The sequence below is a fragment of the Alligator sinensis genome, unplaced genomic scaffold, assembly GCF_000455745.1.
Source record: "Alligator sinensis unplaced genomic scaffold, ASM45574v1 scaffold651_1, whole genome shotgun sequence".
NCBI lineage: Eukaryota > Metazoa > Chordata > Crocodylia > Alligatoridae > Alligator > Alligator sinensis.
In genome coordinates this window covers 1,619,147-1,634,904 of record NW_005842014.1, presented here as the reverse complement: position 1 = coordinate 1,634,904, position 15,758 = coordinate 1,619,147, and the positions used below count along the sequence as shown (strand labels likewise).

At 46.1% G+C, this 15,758-nt stretch overlaps 1 long non-coding RNA gene across 1 annotated transcript; it reads right to left on the bottom strand.

The window, feature by feature from the left end:
- Positions 1 to 503: 503 nt before the first annotated feature.
- Positions 504 to 10,271, bottom strand: LOC106722099. The gene is made up of 3 exons (XR_001357888.1): positions 10,131 to 10,271; positions 4,962 to 5,284; positions 504 to 708 (listed from the first exon to the last, which is right to left on the bottom strand). It is a non-coding gene; the product is annotated as an uncharacterized LOC106722099 (long non-coding RNA).
- Between the last annotated feature and the right edge of the window lie 5,487 nt (positions 10,272 to 15,758).

Below are 15,758 nucleotides of genomic sequence, written 5' to 3'. Positions count from 1 at the left end.
TCCTGCCCTACTGGTTATCTTTCCCACCCTACGCCAGATGGTGAATTCAATCAAGTGATGGTTGCTGTCCCTCAGGTTACCTTGTGTCAGTAGATCCCCACCAAGTCATCCCCTGTAGCCAGCACCAAGTCCAGTAACGCATTTCGCCTTCTGGGACCGTATACCTCCTGCATTAGGTTGTTACACAAATTGCCAATTGCTCAAATTATGAGTGAGACCTTATGAGGGAGGATAAGGCAAGATGCTGCGTTTATTGATTAAGCGCTTAATGCACACACACCACATTCATATCCCAATTTCTGTTCTGCACTGGTATACATTACGAGTCTTATCAGTGCTTAGATCAACTTATTGGCCAGCCAAGTTGATCATGAGTAGGAGCTGGGCTCCTGACAGTTCATCTCATCAAACGAACTGATGCTCCAGGATGACATGCAGAACAAGACCCAAAATCAATATGTCTCACACCATCTTTTATAGCCTTGTCAATTCACCTAGTCCTCTGGGCTTTTGCTGTGTTATCACTGTGTTCATCCTTGAAGGTCAATTGCCATTGGTCTCTTGCTGTTCTGGGGTGGATTCTTCTTGTTTTGGCCTTTTATCTGTCTGCATTCTTCAGCAGTCACCAGCTGATGATTTCCTTTTCCACAACCACACTCCCACCCATACAGCATACAAGAGAGTGAAAGGTCAAGCACTTATGCCAAGCTACAAAGCAATACAAAATGGAGTTGCTTAAGGCAATGCAAAACTCAAGAAAATACATAAGATTAAAAGCAATAGGCAAAAAGTCTATTTGTATAACAAGGTGAAGCTCTTGTATGAAGGTTAAGAACCTATGTGAATGGTTGGATACAGCTAACTGCTCCTCCCAGCAGATGTCAAGGTAGTTTAGGTCACCCATGACAACCATGTCCCTTGACCATATGGCCTCTGAGAGCTGTCTGGAGAATTCCAAGTGCAACTCATCCTCCTGATGTGGTGGCCTGTAGTAGACCCCCCACTACCAAGTCCCTTTCCCCGCAACCCTCTTGCATTCTGGCCCACAATACCTTAATTTGCCCCTTCTGCAGTCCCATCTTGACTAAGGAAGATGTATATTGCTCCTTAACATAGAGAGCAACATGACCGCCCCACCCCTTTTTTCTCCCTACCCTATCTAGGGATAGAGTTTGTACCGGTAGTTTGTGGAGGAGACTATAGGAGAAGTGGAGGCCTCACTAGTTCCCCAGCAGGGTGTGGCACCCTATTGTCTAGAGCCCAGTGCAAGAGGGGCACAGAGACATAAGAGCTGGAGAGCCCAGCACTAGAGGGATGCAGAGAGAGAGGGAGGCACCAGAGAGAAAGGGAGATGCTAGAGAGATGGGTGCTAGAGAGCCCAGTGCCAGAGGGACATGGAGATACAGGGGACTCAAGCGCCCAGCTCCAGAGGGGCACACAGAGCTGATGATGGTAGAATAATACCTGCAAGGCTTGAGACACGGTAAAGGGGGAGTTTGAGCCATGTATAATGCCCTAGGCATTGGGGCTTATACATGGGCAGCCTTAGAACAAATGTATTAATTCTATCAAAGGTATGGCAGATGAGTCAGGTGGGCAGGCTGGTACTGGGACTGTCCATGGGACTGCCTCCTGTCATACTTCAGTAGGGCTTTGTTGTATGGCTGATCATGCCAAGATTATGCTCAGTGCTCAGGCCTGGAAGCTGATTACATGCTGTCTGATATGGAGACAGTTTAAGTCTCCTTTTCTATGCACATGTTTAATATGCCAACTGGTTAGTATGTCTCTCTGTTTCCACTTGTTGATCTGGGCTAAGGACAGACATTCACAAAGCTGGAGCCTGAATTGATTCCATCTTTGCAGGTTAGTCTAACCAGCCTAGGTTGAACCGATTTGCAACTTCACAGACATTCCCTCTGGACTGAGGAAATGCAAGGACATGCCTACATTTGCTCAGGCCAGGAGCTAGAGTGTACCATCAGCTGCAGGTAAACTGCTGGGGGGGCATGGACAACCTGAGCAGTAGCCTTGGTTGAACTGGCCATGGAGGGGTTTAATTTCCCCCTCCCTGTCCCACTGGCAGGGACCCAAGCTGGGTCTGCCAGGCACTCCCCCCTCACTGCTGCAGTGGCAGGCTGCCATGGCCTCTGAGGCAGAGCGGGTAGGGAGTGGGGTTATTTTCCCATCTCTACCTCCAGTGTCCCTGGGGACTGCAGCCAGGTCTGCCCGCCCCAATCGCTGCCACCACTGCTTGCTCCCTGCTTGGGGCAAGCGGTGAAATAAGCCCCCTCCTGCCCCCTCTGCCAGATGCTAGAGGGAGGGAAGGGAGTAACCCACCTCCCTACCTCCTGCCTAAGGGGACCTACTGAAAGGGCTCTGGCCAAAGCCCTACCCCACTGCTGCAGTGGCAAGGGGCAGGACTCTTGATGGGAGCAACAGCCCCTGTCACAGTATCTGGGGAGTGAGAGCCTCTTCCTGGTAAGGGGGCCCTGCTGCAGGATGGACAGAACTGCAGCAGACTGTGTGCAGCAGCACCGGGGCTCAGAGGGGCCAGAGCCCCCCCAAGTCCCACCCCCCCAAGCACTGCCACTGTGTGCAGTCCGCAGCAGCTTTCCCTGCCCTGCAGCATGGCCCCCTGCCAGGAAGGGGCTTACAGTCTGGGAAATCATGACAGGGGCTGCTGCTCCCATCATAGCTGCTCCCCCCTCTCTGCTCCAGCGGCCAAGCTGGGGCAGGGCCAGATGCCAGCCAGCAAGGCCCCTTAGGTGCGGGGCAGGGAGGGGGGTTATTCCCCGCTCTGCCCCCAGGGGACTGCAGTGGGGTCTGTCCACCCTGGCTGCTGACTCTGCCACGACTCGCTCTGCGCCTGGGGCAAGCGGAGGGATAAGCCTCTTCCTGCCCCATCCCTCTGGCATCCCTTCCTTCCAGCATCCCTGGCAGTGGGACAGGGAGGGAGGAATTAAACCCCTCTCTGGCCAGTTCAGCCAAGGCTACTGCCAGGGCTGGCCATGCTCCCGCCACTGGATAAGCCAGCACAGAGAAGTGCAAGTCCATGCTAGTGGGACAGGGGAGGGAGCAGGGCAATAAACTTCTTCCCTGCTCCCTTCCAGGCCAGCATCTGGCCAGACCCCCACCCCACCCCTGCCTGGGAAGCAGGAGGGGTGGGGCAGCCCTTCTGGGCTGCAGCAAAGAGCCCCGCACAGCCCAGAGAGCATGCTGGGATGCATAAACTGGTTTGAGCTCAATCAGTTAAGTCTGATATTACATTCAACCAGGTTTATCTCACACTGGTTTTGGCCAGTTTGAAACTGGTTTATATGCACTGATCGTCTGTTCTGTTACAGGTTTTAACCAGTTTCTGATCACTTAAACCGGTGCAATGTCTGTCCCTAGCCCTGATGTCCAACTAGTAAATTTCTTTGCTGGTACTCTGCTGCATGTTAATCAAGCTGTGCAGTTATACCAAGCTGGACAATAATTAGGACAGAAACATGGAGACTGACACACAAAAATGATAGCATGGACCCACCTGCTCCGTGGCCAAGGGAGCTAGCTGGGTGCCTAAGGGACTTGCTCCAGATGGGACTGCAGGAATATTCTATTTGAATTGTGCCTTCCAAGGCATTTTCTGGGCTGGAACTTCTCCTCAGTCAGTGCAGCAGCTCTCTATGGTACCCGAAATGGGAGATCATGTGAATTGCACATGCTAGCTCCCTGAATTTGCTGCAGGCCAAGAGTAATAGAATATGTTGCTAACTGCTGTCTTGCTGCAAACTCTTGGCACAAACGGGGTCAATAAACTGCCAGGCACTGATGGATGCAGAATGCAGCCCTCCACAGTAACACAGATTATGCCCTAATGTACCCCATACAGATTTTTTTAGTTCCACAGCATGGTATGGCATAACTATAATTGACAGCAACAGCTGAACATTTGAGTTTTTTCCTTCTGTCTTTCTTGAAGCATCTGCTGATGTGAGCCTCTGTACAGCAGTGAGAGGCAGACTGAGCAAACATTGAAACTCAATTTAAATTGGTTGAGAGCCAAAACGCTGAGCAGGAGTAGAGCCAGATAGTCCTAATGTGCTTAGAAGAAATGGCCATCTTTTTTGGCATTACATCCAGTAATTCTCTCATTATTAAAGCAGAATGTAATGTCATAACACAGACATTGTTGTTATTCATATAGGATTTCATAAAAATGACATAAAGTGCAGTTTGCGGTGCCTCTTAAATAAAGAAGTAATTTAACTGCCTCAATAACGTTTGGAAAGTCGAGATAAAGCTGAAACTCCATGTCTTCTATTAACAAATGGCTGGCTTTTAAAACCAGCCTGTGTATTCTATTATGTACTTACTGACAAATACTAATGTATGTGACATATTTACTACATAGAAAATGGAACTGGCCTGCCTGTTGTATGATGACTGCCTAATGATGGTAAATAATGGTCTGTTTGTACATCTGCACAAAGCACAGCAAAGCAATTAGCCCTTTCTGCATAACCTCCAACCCCCACTGTGGAGAGAACCTCCACCCCCCACTGCTGTGCCTACCCCTTCAGCTCTACTGCAGCCTGGTGAAGGAGAGATGAAGAATGAAGACTAAAAAAGTTGCTGCTGGCAAGATGGATAGAAGAAGGAGGCAGAGGTGGAGTGGGAAGAAGTGGGGCCTTACCTCTTTGCTTTGGCTATTAACACAACATTGCCAAATTCTACCCTCTTGTCTCTATCCTCATGACTAGCATTCTGACCATCTGTATCAGGGGATCCCTACCCTGCTACTGCAAGAGAAAGCAGAGCAGTATAAGGGATTTAGGACCCAGCTTGTGGGCTGCATAACACTGGGCTGCTGTTTGTGGAGTTAGCAGCACCTGGGCCCTGTTAACAGAAAGCTAAATGAGATGACTAGAAAAGGGAGGGTGGCCTGTATATAGACTTGTGTGACAGGTTCATACCTGGAAAAATTGTTGCTGGATGCTGCACATGCCCTGTTCACTTGGTCGTAATGTACCTTCCTCCTGTTGCCCACCTTGACTTGCTCTTCCTGTAAGATGAGTGTTTAATCATGGAGAGGTGGTACATGTGGTCACTCGGTGGACTTGGTGCGGTTGAGTCAATGTTAGGCTTCTGTGGGGCTTCTCCTCCCCTACACTCCACCCCTTTCCACTCTGGTGTTCCTGTTGGATCTTGATGGTGAGTTGAGTTTCTAACTGCTTCTTTCCCTGGATGAGATGCTGTGTGAGGATCAAACTTGTGTATGATGGCACCTGTGCCTATGCTTTAAAGGATTAAAAAGTAAACAAGAGAGGGGATCTTGTGGCCACCTACAAATTCATTGGGCGGGGGAGGGGCAGCAAGGAATAGGAGATGCTCTGTTTACCAGAGCACCCCTTGGAGTAACTAGGAACAATGGCCACAAATTTACTAAACGCAGATTTAGGTTAGACATCAGGAAGAACTTCTTTATGGTGAGGGGTGCCAGAATCTGGAATGGGCTTCCAAGGGAGGTGGTGGTCTCCCTTACCTTGCAGGTCTTTAAGAGGAGGCTAGACATGCACCTGGCTAGGGTCATCTGCCCAGGGCAGGGGGTCAGACTCGATGATCTGCCTAGGTCCCTTTTGACCCTAACATCTAGGAATCTATGTAAACAGGTAACTGAACTCAAATCACTCAGGCTAACTGGCCAGGCAGGGCATCAATGCCTCAGTTTGGGCTGAGCCCTGTTACTGGGGTAACAGACTTAATCTGGTGTGCCTTGGAGCACGAGTACTGATTGCCCTTGCCTGGCCTTGCTGCACCTGCTGGCAAATTGCCTCAGGTTCACAGGCTCCCTTTTGCCTGCATTCACAGGGTGTGGCACTGCTTGGACTGGCCCAAGATGGCTCTGTGTGGGTCATGGGCTCTGGCTGGCCACTTTCTGGGGCACTCCTGGCCCATGGTCTTCCCTGCCAGGCCTGGAGCGCCAGTGGGCTGTCTGCATGGCTTTTCCAGCCATTCTCCCACCCAGCTCCTTTGCACTGCCCGTTTCCATCCCTGCCTAACCTTCATTGCTCCACGTAAGGGCCACAGCATGAGGCTTAGCAGTGGACTTCCCTTTTCTGACCATGCAACCTCCTCTAGATACTTTATTTCCAGTAAGGCACGGCAAGTGAGTGTAAAGGGGGAGAGCATCGTAAGAGACCTGGGGAAGTTCAAAGCTACCCTGCAAGCAAGGCCTTTGAGGCCACCCTTTGGGGTATTCCTGTCACACCATCTTTTGCCTTAATTGCTGTTCTGTTTTCCTCTCCAGCTTCCAGCCTCTCTGTCTATACTCCAGTCCTTTAGCTGCAGCTAGTCACCTTGCCTCCCTGTCTCACCTGGAGCCTCTTCTCTGGCTCCTCGTCATTCAGCACATCAGATTCAACTTCCTTGTCTTCACCTTAACTTCCTTCACCTGTGTAATCAGAGCCCAGCTACATGTCTGTGGTCATTTCCTCCTGCTTCCTCCTCTCATGCTTGTTTTTCTACATAACTAGTCAACCTAGGATCAAGAACAAGAATGAGGCAGCATGAAGTCGAAACAAGCAGCAGCTAAGTATGATAGGATTATGCATTATAAAGGAGTGGGAAGGACATCATAGCTCAAGCAGAGACATAGGTGGCAGAAGGCTAGGGCTAATGGGGCTTAGCACCCCCCAAACATGGCTCCATTGCTCCAGCACTACCCCTAACCCTAACCCACCACCACAGCACCACACCCAGTGCCCCCACTGCATACCAGCCCTGAAACAGGTGGCCCCGCACCACTGCCCGCAGCCCCAACCCCCACAAATAATATTTTCGCCTGCCTCTGCTGAGCATAGAAACAACCAGTAAGAAATAGTTTTGGAGGATCGTATTGTTTTCCAGGTTTTCTTTTCATTTAAGAAATGAAGCAGCTGCTGTAAAGTATTTGGGGATTATATTTGGAAGTGCAACTGCTGCTCGTTCAAAGGCACAGAGGAACTGATGGCAGTTCCATCTAATTGGTCCAAGTGAAATCCTGCCTCAGGCCCAGACCTCTTGTGTGAGCATGATCACATCTCTCAGAAACCTACCCCGTTTGATTGAAAGACTGCAAAGAGATGCAAGCACCCTTCCCAACCCTCCCCCTGCCCCAGCTGGGTTATAAACTAAACAAAAGTCCCCGGCTTCAACTTCTGTTCCGCAGGTTCCTAGTGTTTTTCCTTGATGAAGCATAAAATAGTGGAGGGAAATAAATACATCCAATTAAACAACTTGCTTTCCAGGCTGTTCTCACTACCAGTTCTGCATGCACCTGCCTGTGTAGACTGTCCCAGTGACAGCAAAGTCCTACAAAATTTGAATCTATCATCTTAGTACTCTAAAAAGGGCTAGACGTTTTTTCCTATCTGTTCTTTGTCAACTATAAATAAAGGATAAGCATCCCCATAATGTGACCCAGTACACATGAAATAAATCATCCATTAGTGGCCTTCTACTACGTGGGAGGCCTTTTAAAAACACTACTCAGTTTTCCCTGCCCCACTGATTTATATTGTGATCCCTGGTGGGAGGAAGGCACACGATGGTCTTGAAGTGGGGGTGTGAGATACAGAGTTCATTGTAATAGATTTAGCAAACGATACACTAGATGATCAGCAGCGGTAGAGAGGGAGGGAGGGGAAGAGGAAGGCTGTGTGAAACCCAATGACTTCAGCAGACTAAAAGCAAGGGGTTCAACTGAGGTGGGTTTGCATTCAGCTTTATGCAAACTGCAGCACTCTATGCATGACAGAATGAAGTGAAACCTGCCATTTTCATGGTAGACCTGCTGAGATTAGCTGAGACACCCTTCTCACTCGCATTTGGATGGTTCTCAGAGCCTTTCAGTTTCTCTTTCTGCCAGGGTTGCAGTGTTTTGAGAGGCAGGCAGCAGGTCCACTTATCCTGCCTAGCACCGTCAGTGATGCTAACAGCTGCACACATCCCTACAAGCCACTTTCATGGTCCTTAGGAGCATGGTCCGTCTGGCCACTACAGCTCCAGTAAATGTGGGGCTTGGAAAAACTCCTCTGCTGTTGCATCCAACATTTGAGTGGAAGGGCAGGGCATCAGAGATGGTCAGGCCACCATTTCAAAAAAAGGGATAAAATGATCTCGAGTCACCTCTGGGATTTGACGATGAAATTGTTTTGTTTGAAAGGTGTTCAGGGGTGCGGAGGGGACCATAGCTTGTGGTCTGCCAACCTGGGACAGCTCTGCATTTCACCTTGGTTTGGTGAGTATCCAAGAGGTCTGACTGCTTCTCTGAGCCATAGCTGTGCTCTAACTTTGGAAAAATTCTGACAAGTCCACAGAAAGCGGACCACTTGGGCGCTCTGGTCCTGATCCTGGGCAAACAGCTGAAAATGCATAGATGTGCAAAACTGAAAAACACCTTCGCTGCATGGTGCACATTATTCCAGGCTTACCAGAGCTACCCACAATCAGTAGCTGATTGGAAACTTTCATCAGTAAAAGCTGTCTTGAGGATATAAATGCACCCTCTTGTGTTTTTCTACGAGTACGTTGCTCCTTAACAATATGGAGTTTCTCTGGCACCCGGTAATAGTAGAGTTAGCTCCAGCCTGCTTATGCACCTTCAGCTAAGATTAGATTAATTAACTTCTCTTAATTAAACTGATTGCTCATTCCTAACTTAGGAAATGCTGCAAATGCAACATGCCACACATTTCAGCATGCAAAATGAAATGCCAAGCTCAGATTTTGCAAAACAGGTGAAAGCTCTGAGGAAAGAAAGAGCCTTCTTTTTTTGATTTCTCAGTTCCTAGTTCTGGTTAATCCCTGGGGCATTTTGAGTTTCTTTAAAGGGAAACTGTTAGCTGCTTTCACTTCCTTTATCTTTCATTAACTTCCTTGTAACTGAAAGAGAAAAGATCAAGTTCACCATTGAACTAATCCAGCAATGCACTTAATTTGCAAGGAGTTCTGTGGACTTCCAGAAGGACTACCTGAATGATTAAACTCACATGTGTGCTTAAATTGCCTAACCATCTTGAGGTCTATGATTCCTAAATCTATATCCACAGCCAGAGGAATGTATCTGGCATACATGCCCATTTGACTCCTAGGACTATCAGGGAATAATGCAGAGGGTATAGACGTGCATTATTCCCACCTTTTCAGAATTAGGCTGATAACTCAGGTATCATGGTGATACCAGGCATCATGGTGGGAACCAAAATGAGAATGCAGACAGGCAAAATTGTCAAGAAGAAGTCTAGAGCAGTGTTTAGAAGCTGTTGCATATTCTTGTCTGGGAGCATTCAGACTTGGAAGCCATGGTACCTCATTGTTATATTACCAAGGCTGGTTTACTCAGCTATTCATCCGGTGCTGCTCTGATATATCAGATTGCTACACATTGTGTGAGTAAAGCAGTCCCATGTATAACATGAAGGGCATTGTTATTTTTAACAGCTGGATCAAAGCTCCATAATGTAAAAAAAGGCTATTCAAAAGCAGGCACTTTCATGAGGTTGTCTGGTCAGTGGTAGCCATAGGAAAGCTGTTCACTACTGTTTTATAGACTTTTCTCCAGTGCAGCTGCCGTGTCTCCTTGTCATTTTGACTGTGAGACTATATCCATTTCACTCCAGGTGGCGTTCATAAAGTATAGACTAACATCCTTGCAATGCAACAATGACTTTCCAAGGAACCCAGCTTAATCACACCTAGCAAGATAAATCAATGACAGTGCTTATTCAAGTAACTGTCTCAATATGCAGCACACTCGTTTCATAGAAAAGTGACTCCCAGGAATTCATTGGCAACTGCATTTCACACACGGCATGGCAGCAGCATTACTTATCTAACAGCCTTCTACCCTGACTCCCTTACAATTTCCAATAAGCAATACAGGAAGGTTGTTGGGGGAGGCACTGTGTCGTCTACATTTTAAAACAATGCTGGGCATGTAAGCAGTACTCAGTAACTATTAATAATATATATTAGTTGATATTTCTAAAGCACCCTACATCCAAGCATCTCTATTGTTTATCACATCTAGCTACAGATAAGGACTTTGCCATGGTCACCTACCGGTCCCCTGTAGCTGGATATCAGTTTATCAGTGCGCATACCTGCAAAATTGTTTTGGCCTGTTATAAACCTAAAGCAACTTGCAAAACTGGAGACCGGATCTGGGTTCCAAATGTTCATGCAGCTCAGCAGTTTTTAGATCGGGGAGCTGGAGGGGACCACTCAGACCCATCTTTATCTTAGCCAAGAATCTGGGTTAATACTGACTGAGCAGCAAGCAGTTCACTGAACAGGTGAGTCATTTCACCTGCTCTTAATTCTCAGACAGGTCTCTTTTATTATATAAGGCAACTCGCTTATCATATAGCCCATTCAAATCTCATTTCTTTTCTATGCGTGTCTCAAACTAAAGGGGGCAAGCTGACTAGAAATGGGTATTTTGAGAGCGCTAGAAACCCCAATTGTCACCAAATTGTTGGCAAGCAATTCCACAATAAAATTTTCCCTAGAAATTCAAAACTGCCTCCTAAATACCCAAGAAAATAAATTAAACCGTGTGTCCATGCATTATGCTTTGCTGTCCCAGCTGCATATTGCATTCTACTGCAGTTTTGAACACCAGGAAGCTAACAAATTACAGAACAGCAAACCCTGACTCTTTTATAGCCCATGTAACTTGACACGACAATTTAAGCGTGCCCATTTACACTTGTCTGTATGCTGCTTACAAGTTGTCAGTTTAGACTAGAAGACATTCCTTCTGAAAAGAAACAGTCTATGCCCTGTTGCTGTGAACTCAGATACTGGTTGGAGACAGCTGCTTTTTAGAGAAGCATTTCTTGTTTCTGTTCCTTTGAAGAGGAATGGTCTTGGTTCTCCATTCACCCTATTGCAAAAGTAAAAAGATAATGCCTGGCTATCAGGTAACAACTCATCAGTTTTTTTAAATATTCAAAAATCTGATGTCTTTTCTTCTAGGCAGTACAGAGGACATATATAAATGTGCTTTGGAACTCATTGCTGCAAGATGTTAAAACAGATGTTTTGGTAAGTGTCAGTGAAAGGATTAGTTGATTAGGGTAAGTGTTATAGGATGTCATGTTATAGGATGTCGTGTTATAGGAAGTACCAGCATAAAATCAAAGGAAATCCTCTTCTTCTTCCCCTTACAATCCGAGTATTCAAACAATCAATAGCAAAGCTGAAGTTAATCTGGAATGAAATGAGGAAGTCTCTTGCTGTTCATGTTGTAGTGAATGTAGTGGACACTAACTAGCATCTCTCTACTCCTTGTAATTTAGTATTTTTGTTTGGCTTTTTCCCTCCCGACAATACAGGTGGTCCAATGAAAGATATCACTCACAACACTCCTTGCCTCTCATATTTTTCCTCGACCATCATGGTTACAACATCACCCTAACACTACAACATTGTAATTAGCTCAAAAACCTGGGCAGGACGTAGGTTGCTGACTCCTGATCTAAAGCTAGCCTAGGAAATTCTGGCACACTTTAAATCACCCCCAGACAGTGAGAGTCAGTGTGACAGCTCTTTCTGTGGTCATTCACCTGATCACTCATTGATCTTGGTAATAATCAAACCAAGAATTCTTGGTAATAATAATAATAAAACTTTGGTCTTGGCTTCACAAAGTGTTGCTGTGCCCATAACTCTTGCAATGTATTCAGCCCAGTCAGTCTTGCCTTTAACAATACAGTTTCCCTTTGTATTTGAGCCTTCTTCTATGCACGGTTAATGCAAAAAAAAGCGTTCCCCTCCTACTTTGTCTGCTCTGCTTCTGCAGAAGGGAGGAGTGCTGTTCAGGACGTCGTTGTTGCACTGCAATCTCTAGTTCAGTTCAGCTGAAGTCCGGGAGTTTCTTTATGGTCTTTTGTGAGTCTACTGTGGTAGCAAAAGGTAGCTTTAACCCTGGCTTAGCCAGGGGGTTTCAGTGCTAGGTAGCTTTAACCCTGGCTTAGCCAGGGGGGGGCAGTGCTCAGAGGAATCTTTGAGTACAGCAGCATCACATAATCAACTTCTAGTAATGACTTGTGCTGAACTAGGATGAAGAAGCCAGAGCTGATCTCAGGGCCCCGAAAGTTTACAGTCTACACAGGCAAGATAGACTAAGGGTGGAAGGGGAAACATTGGCTTAGGTCATACAGCAAAACTGGAGTTGGCTGGTGAGCAGAGCTGGCAATCACTTGGATGTGGGGGGTGGGGAGTAAGACCTGGATTTGACAAGGCTGTTCAGTGCGTGTGTGTGCTTACTATCCATATGCTAGATGCTGTTGCCTTAAACTTTATGAAGCGACAACAGTTTGAGCTGGACACTATAAAAATAAATTAGAAGTAAATCTTTTTTGCTCAGCTCTGCTGCCTACCCTGACACTGCAACCTGGCAAGCTTGCCAAGATGCACAGCAAATGCTGAAAAGAACAACCCTGGTAGCTTGTAATTTAAATGAGAAAGCTACCTCTGCCCATTTTTCATTTCATATTACACCAAATTCTGAAATACAGGACATAAGGGAGACGATGGAATAGCTTCCAAAACATCGGAGCTGTAGTTCTGTGACCCAAACATAATTTATTTTCGTTTGCCCTAGACAGTGAAGCCTTAGGACATGATGTATCATAAAATATGAGACTACTGAGAAGATTGAAACCAAAGGCTATAAAGTACTTGAGTTTGGCACATAAGGAGAAAGCTCATAGAGAACATTCAAACAAGGGGATTAGATTTCAAGGAAGTACATTTAAAAAATGAAGCGACCAGGTGAGCCGGGTCTATGGGAGGGAGCATCAATATCATCTAATGGAAAAAAGGAATCCTAAAGAGTGCGACTGTCAGGATGCAGCGAACTACAAGAACCTTGGGAGAAAAAAAGGGAAAAATGCAAGGAACAAGTACTTGTCATTTTAATAATGATGGCACAAATTGATTAGCAGGGAAAAGCTTTGCCATTTTTAGAAGCCATATTCCAGATTCAAAACGTGGAAGCCTGTCGTCATTTCTGAAACTAATCTCCATTCCTCCCTGGTTCTGAACTTTTAACATTTTTGTTAAGATTTGTTTAAGAACAATTGTTCTTAAAAACAAAATCCACTTGCATACAGACGCCACATCCTCCTGGATCCTGTCCCTGATATCACTGAAGATAACGACAAAGCTCTCACGGACTTTGGGAGAGTGAGACCCAGCCCATCAAGGGTGTTAAATCCATAAAACAATAGGAAAAGAGGCACTGTTTCATGAAAGATATGCCCATGTTTATATTTAAGGAAATGGCATATTTATTTGCACATACTGTGCTAGGATTCTGCTAGAACTGGTCATAGGTGAGGTGGGGTAATGCCATAGCCAAGAGATCTGCAGGGCCAGCGGTAAGGTGAAACAGGGAAAGAACGGGGAAAGAAATTATTTAAGTTCAGTTTTTCTCTGGTTGTATTTAGTCTAACCACAAAATGATAAAACAGAACATTTGCTATTGTTATGAGCATTAAGGCTACTTCATGTAATCGGCTGGCTAATAAAAGGACTGCTGTGTCCTTGGATGGTTTTCTTTTTGCACGGAAATCTTGTTCAGGCAGATGTTAGATCCTCTTCCTTTCAGGACCTAGTCCCTGACGGCGCTTGTACATGTGCTCCGACACGTTCAGATTAGGTTAATTGAGTCTGCTGCACAGTTGTAATCAGAGCGCTCCAATGTGCTGCAGTGTCTCGTGTATTGTCCATCCCCACATTACAAAATGGGGGGGAGGGGGCGCTTTAACGAAAGCTCATCAAACGAGCTTTAATTAAAGAATCCCTGCCCCCATTTTGAAATGCAGGACACTGAATACACGAAACACTGCAGGCATTTTAATTAGAGTGGCTCCTAAGAACCGCTTTAATTAAAATGCTCACCCAACCTCACCCCGGAGCATATGTGTAGGTGCCGTGAAACTGAGCAAAAATAGTTTTCCCAATGGACTGCCTGCCCACTTGTTAGTGATTTAAAAACCTTAGAAGTCAACCAGTTTAGGCTTCTAAGATATCTTTGCTTTCTTCAGAAATTGTTATCTTTTCCTTTTAGGTATAACTATGCTTGTCATTTTTTGCCAGGTACTTAACCACTTTTTTATTGATAATTTTTCCAAGTTTCTAATCTGTTTAATCATTTGTAAACTTTCATGTTTTAATTATATGATCATTTTTAACCCCCACTCTTCCAAACTTAAGAACATTTGATTGCCCATAATCATCATGACAAGAATTTTTGCTATAAGTCACTAGTTCAGCACAATATGTTATAGTATTATATGGTACCAGAGTCGCATATGGTATTTTCAGATTAAGAGTCTTATTAAAGTTTTCTTAGAACTAGATCTTTAGAATACTTGATTTTGTTGAGATCGTGCTCTTGAACCTACTTTGATCCCCCAGGCCACTTCAGGGAGACCAAACCTTTGAATATATATAGAATTTCCACCTGGTCCGTTCTCTTTTTTCCCCAAATAATTATTTAAAGTACAATCAAAAAACAAAAAAAACGTAGTTCCTCCCTTCAGAACAGTTGAGTTCCATCTTCAGCTTGTTCAATACTATGTGAAGACAGGCTAAGCATCACTGATGGCTAGGGGAACCAATGGCCTTCACTGGCACAAGTCCTTAGTCTACTCAAAACCGTAAGAAACATTTTCAAGCTACTACTGATGAGAACAGGATGGGTTTCAACACCGACAAGTGCAAGGTGCTGCACCTGGGGACAAAGAACCAGCAGCATACTGACAGGCTGGGGAACTCCCTTCTCGTCAGTGCAGAGGCAGAAAAGGATCTTGGAGTCATTATTGATGCCAAAATGAACATGGGCCGACAGTGTGGGGACGCGGTCAGGAAGGCCAACCGCACCTTGTCATGCATCCACAGATGCATCTTGAGCAGGTCCAAGGAGGTGATCCTCCCCCTCTATGCAACACTGGTCAGGCCACAGTTGGAGTACTGCATCCAGTTCTGGGTGCCGCACTTCAGGAGGGATGTGGACAACATGGAGAGGGTCCGGAGGAGGGCCACCCACATGATCAGGGGGCAGCAGGGCAGGCCCTACGAGGAGAGGCTATGGGACCTGAACCTGTTCAGCCTCCACAAGAGAAGGGTGAGGGGGGATCTAGTGGCCTGTTACAAACTAGTCAGGAGGGACCAGCAGGCATTGGGGGAGTCTCTGTTCCCCCGAGCACTACCAGGAGTAACTAGAAATAATGGTCACAAGCTGGCAGAGGGTAGATTCAGACTAGACATCAGGAGGCGCTACTTCACAGTCAGGGCGGCTAGGATCTGGAACCAACTTCCAATAGAAGTGGTGTTGGCTCCTACCCTGGGGGTCTTTAAGAGGAGGTTAGACGAACACGTTGCCGGGGTCGTTTGACCCCAGTACTTTTTCCTGCCATGGCAGGGGTCGGACTTGATGATCTGCTCAGGTCCCTTCCGACCCTACCAACTATGAAACTGAGTCATATTTAGTGGGCCCCAGTTCCCTTAGTAGTAAAACTAAGGGAGGATGATATCTCTCCACTTCTGGGGGGGTATTGTGAGGTTTCATTAAGGTTTGTGCATACTATGGTGGTGACCACTGTAGAAATGCTGATACATGGACATAAATTCCTGGAAATGTCATCTTCATACCAATGAATACACCTCTTCAAAAACAAAAACCTGCTTCTTTGCCCTACCTAACTGATCTGATTCTT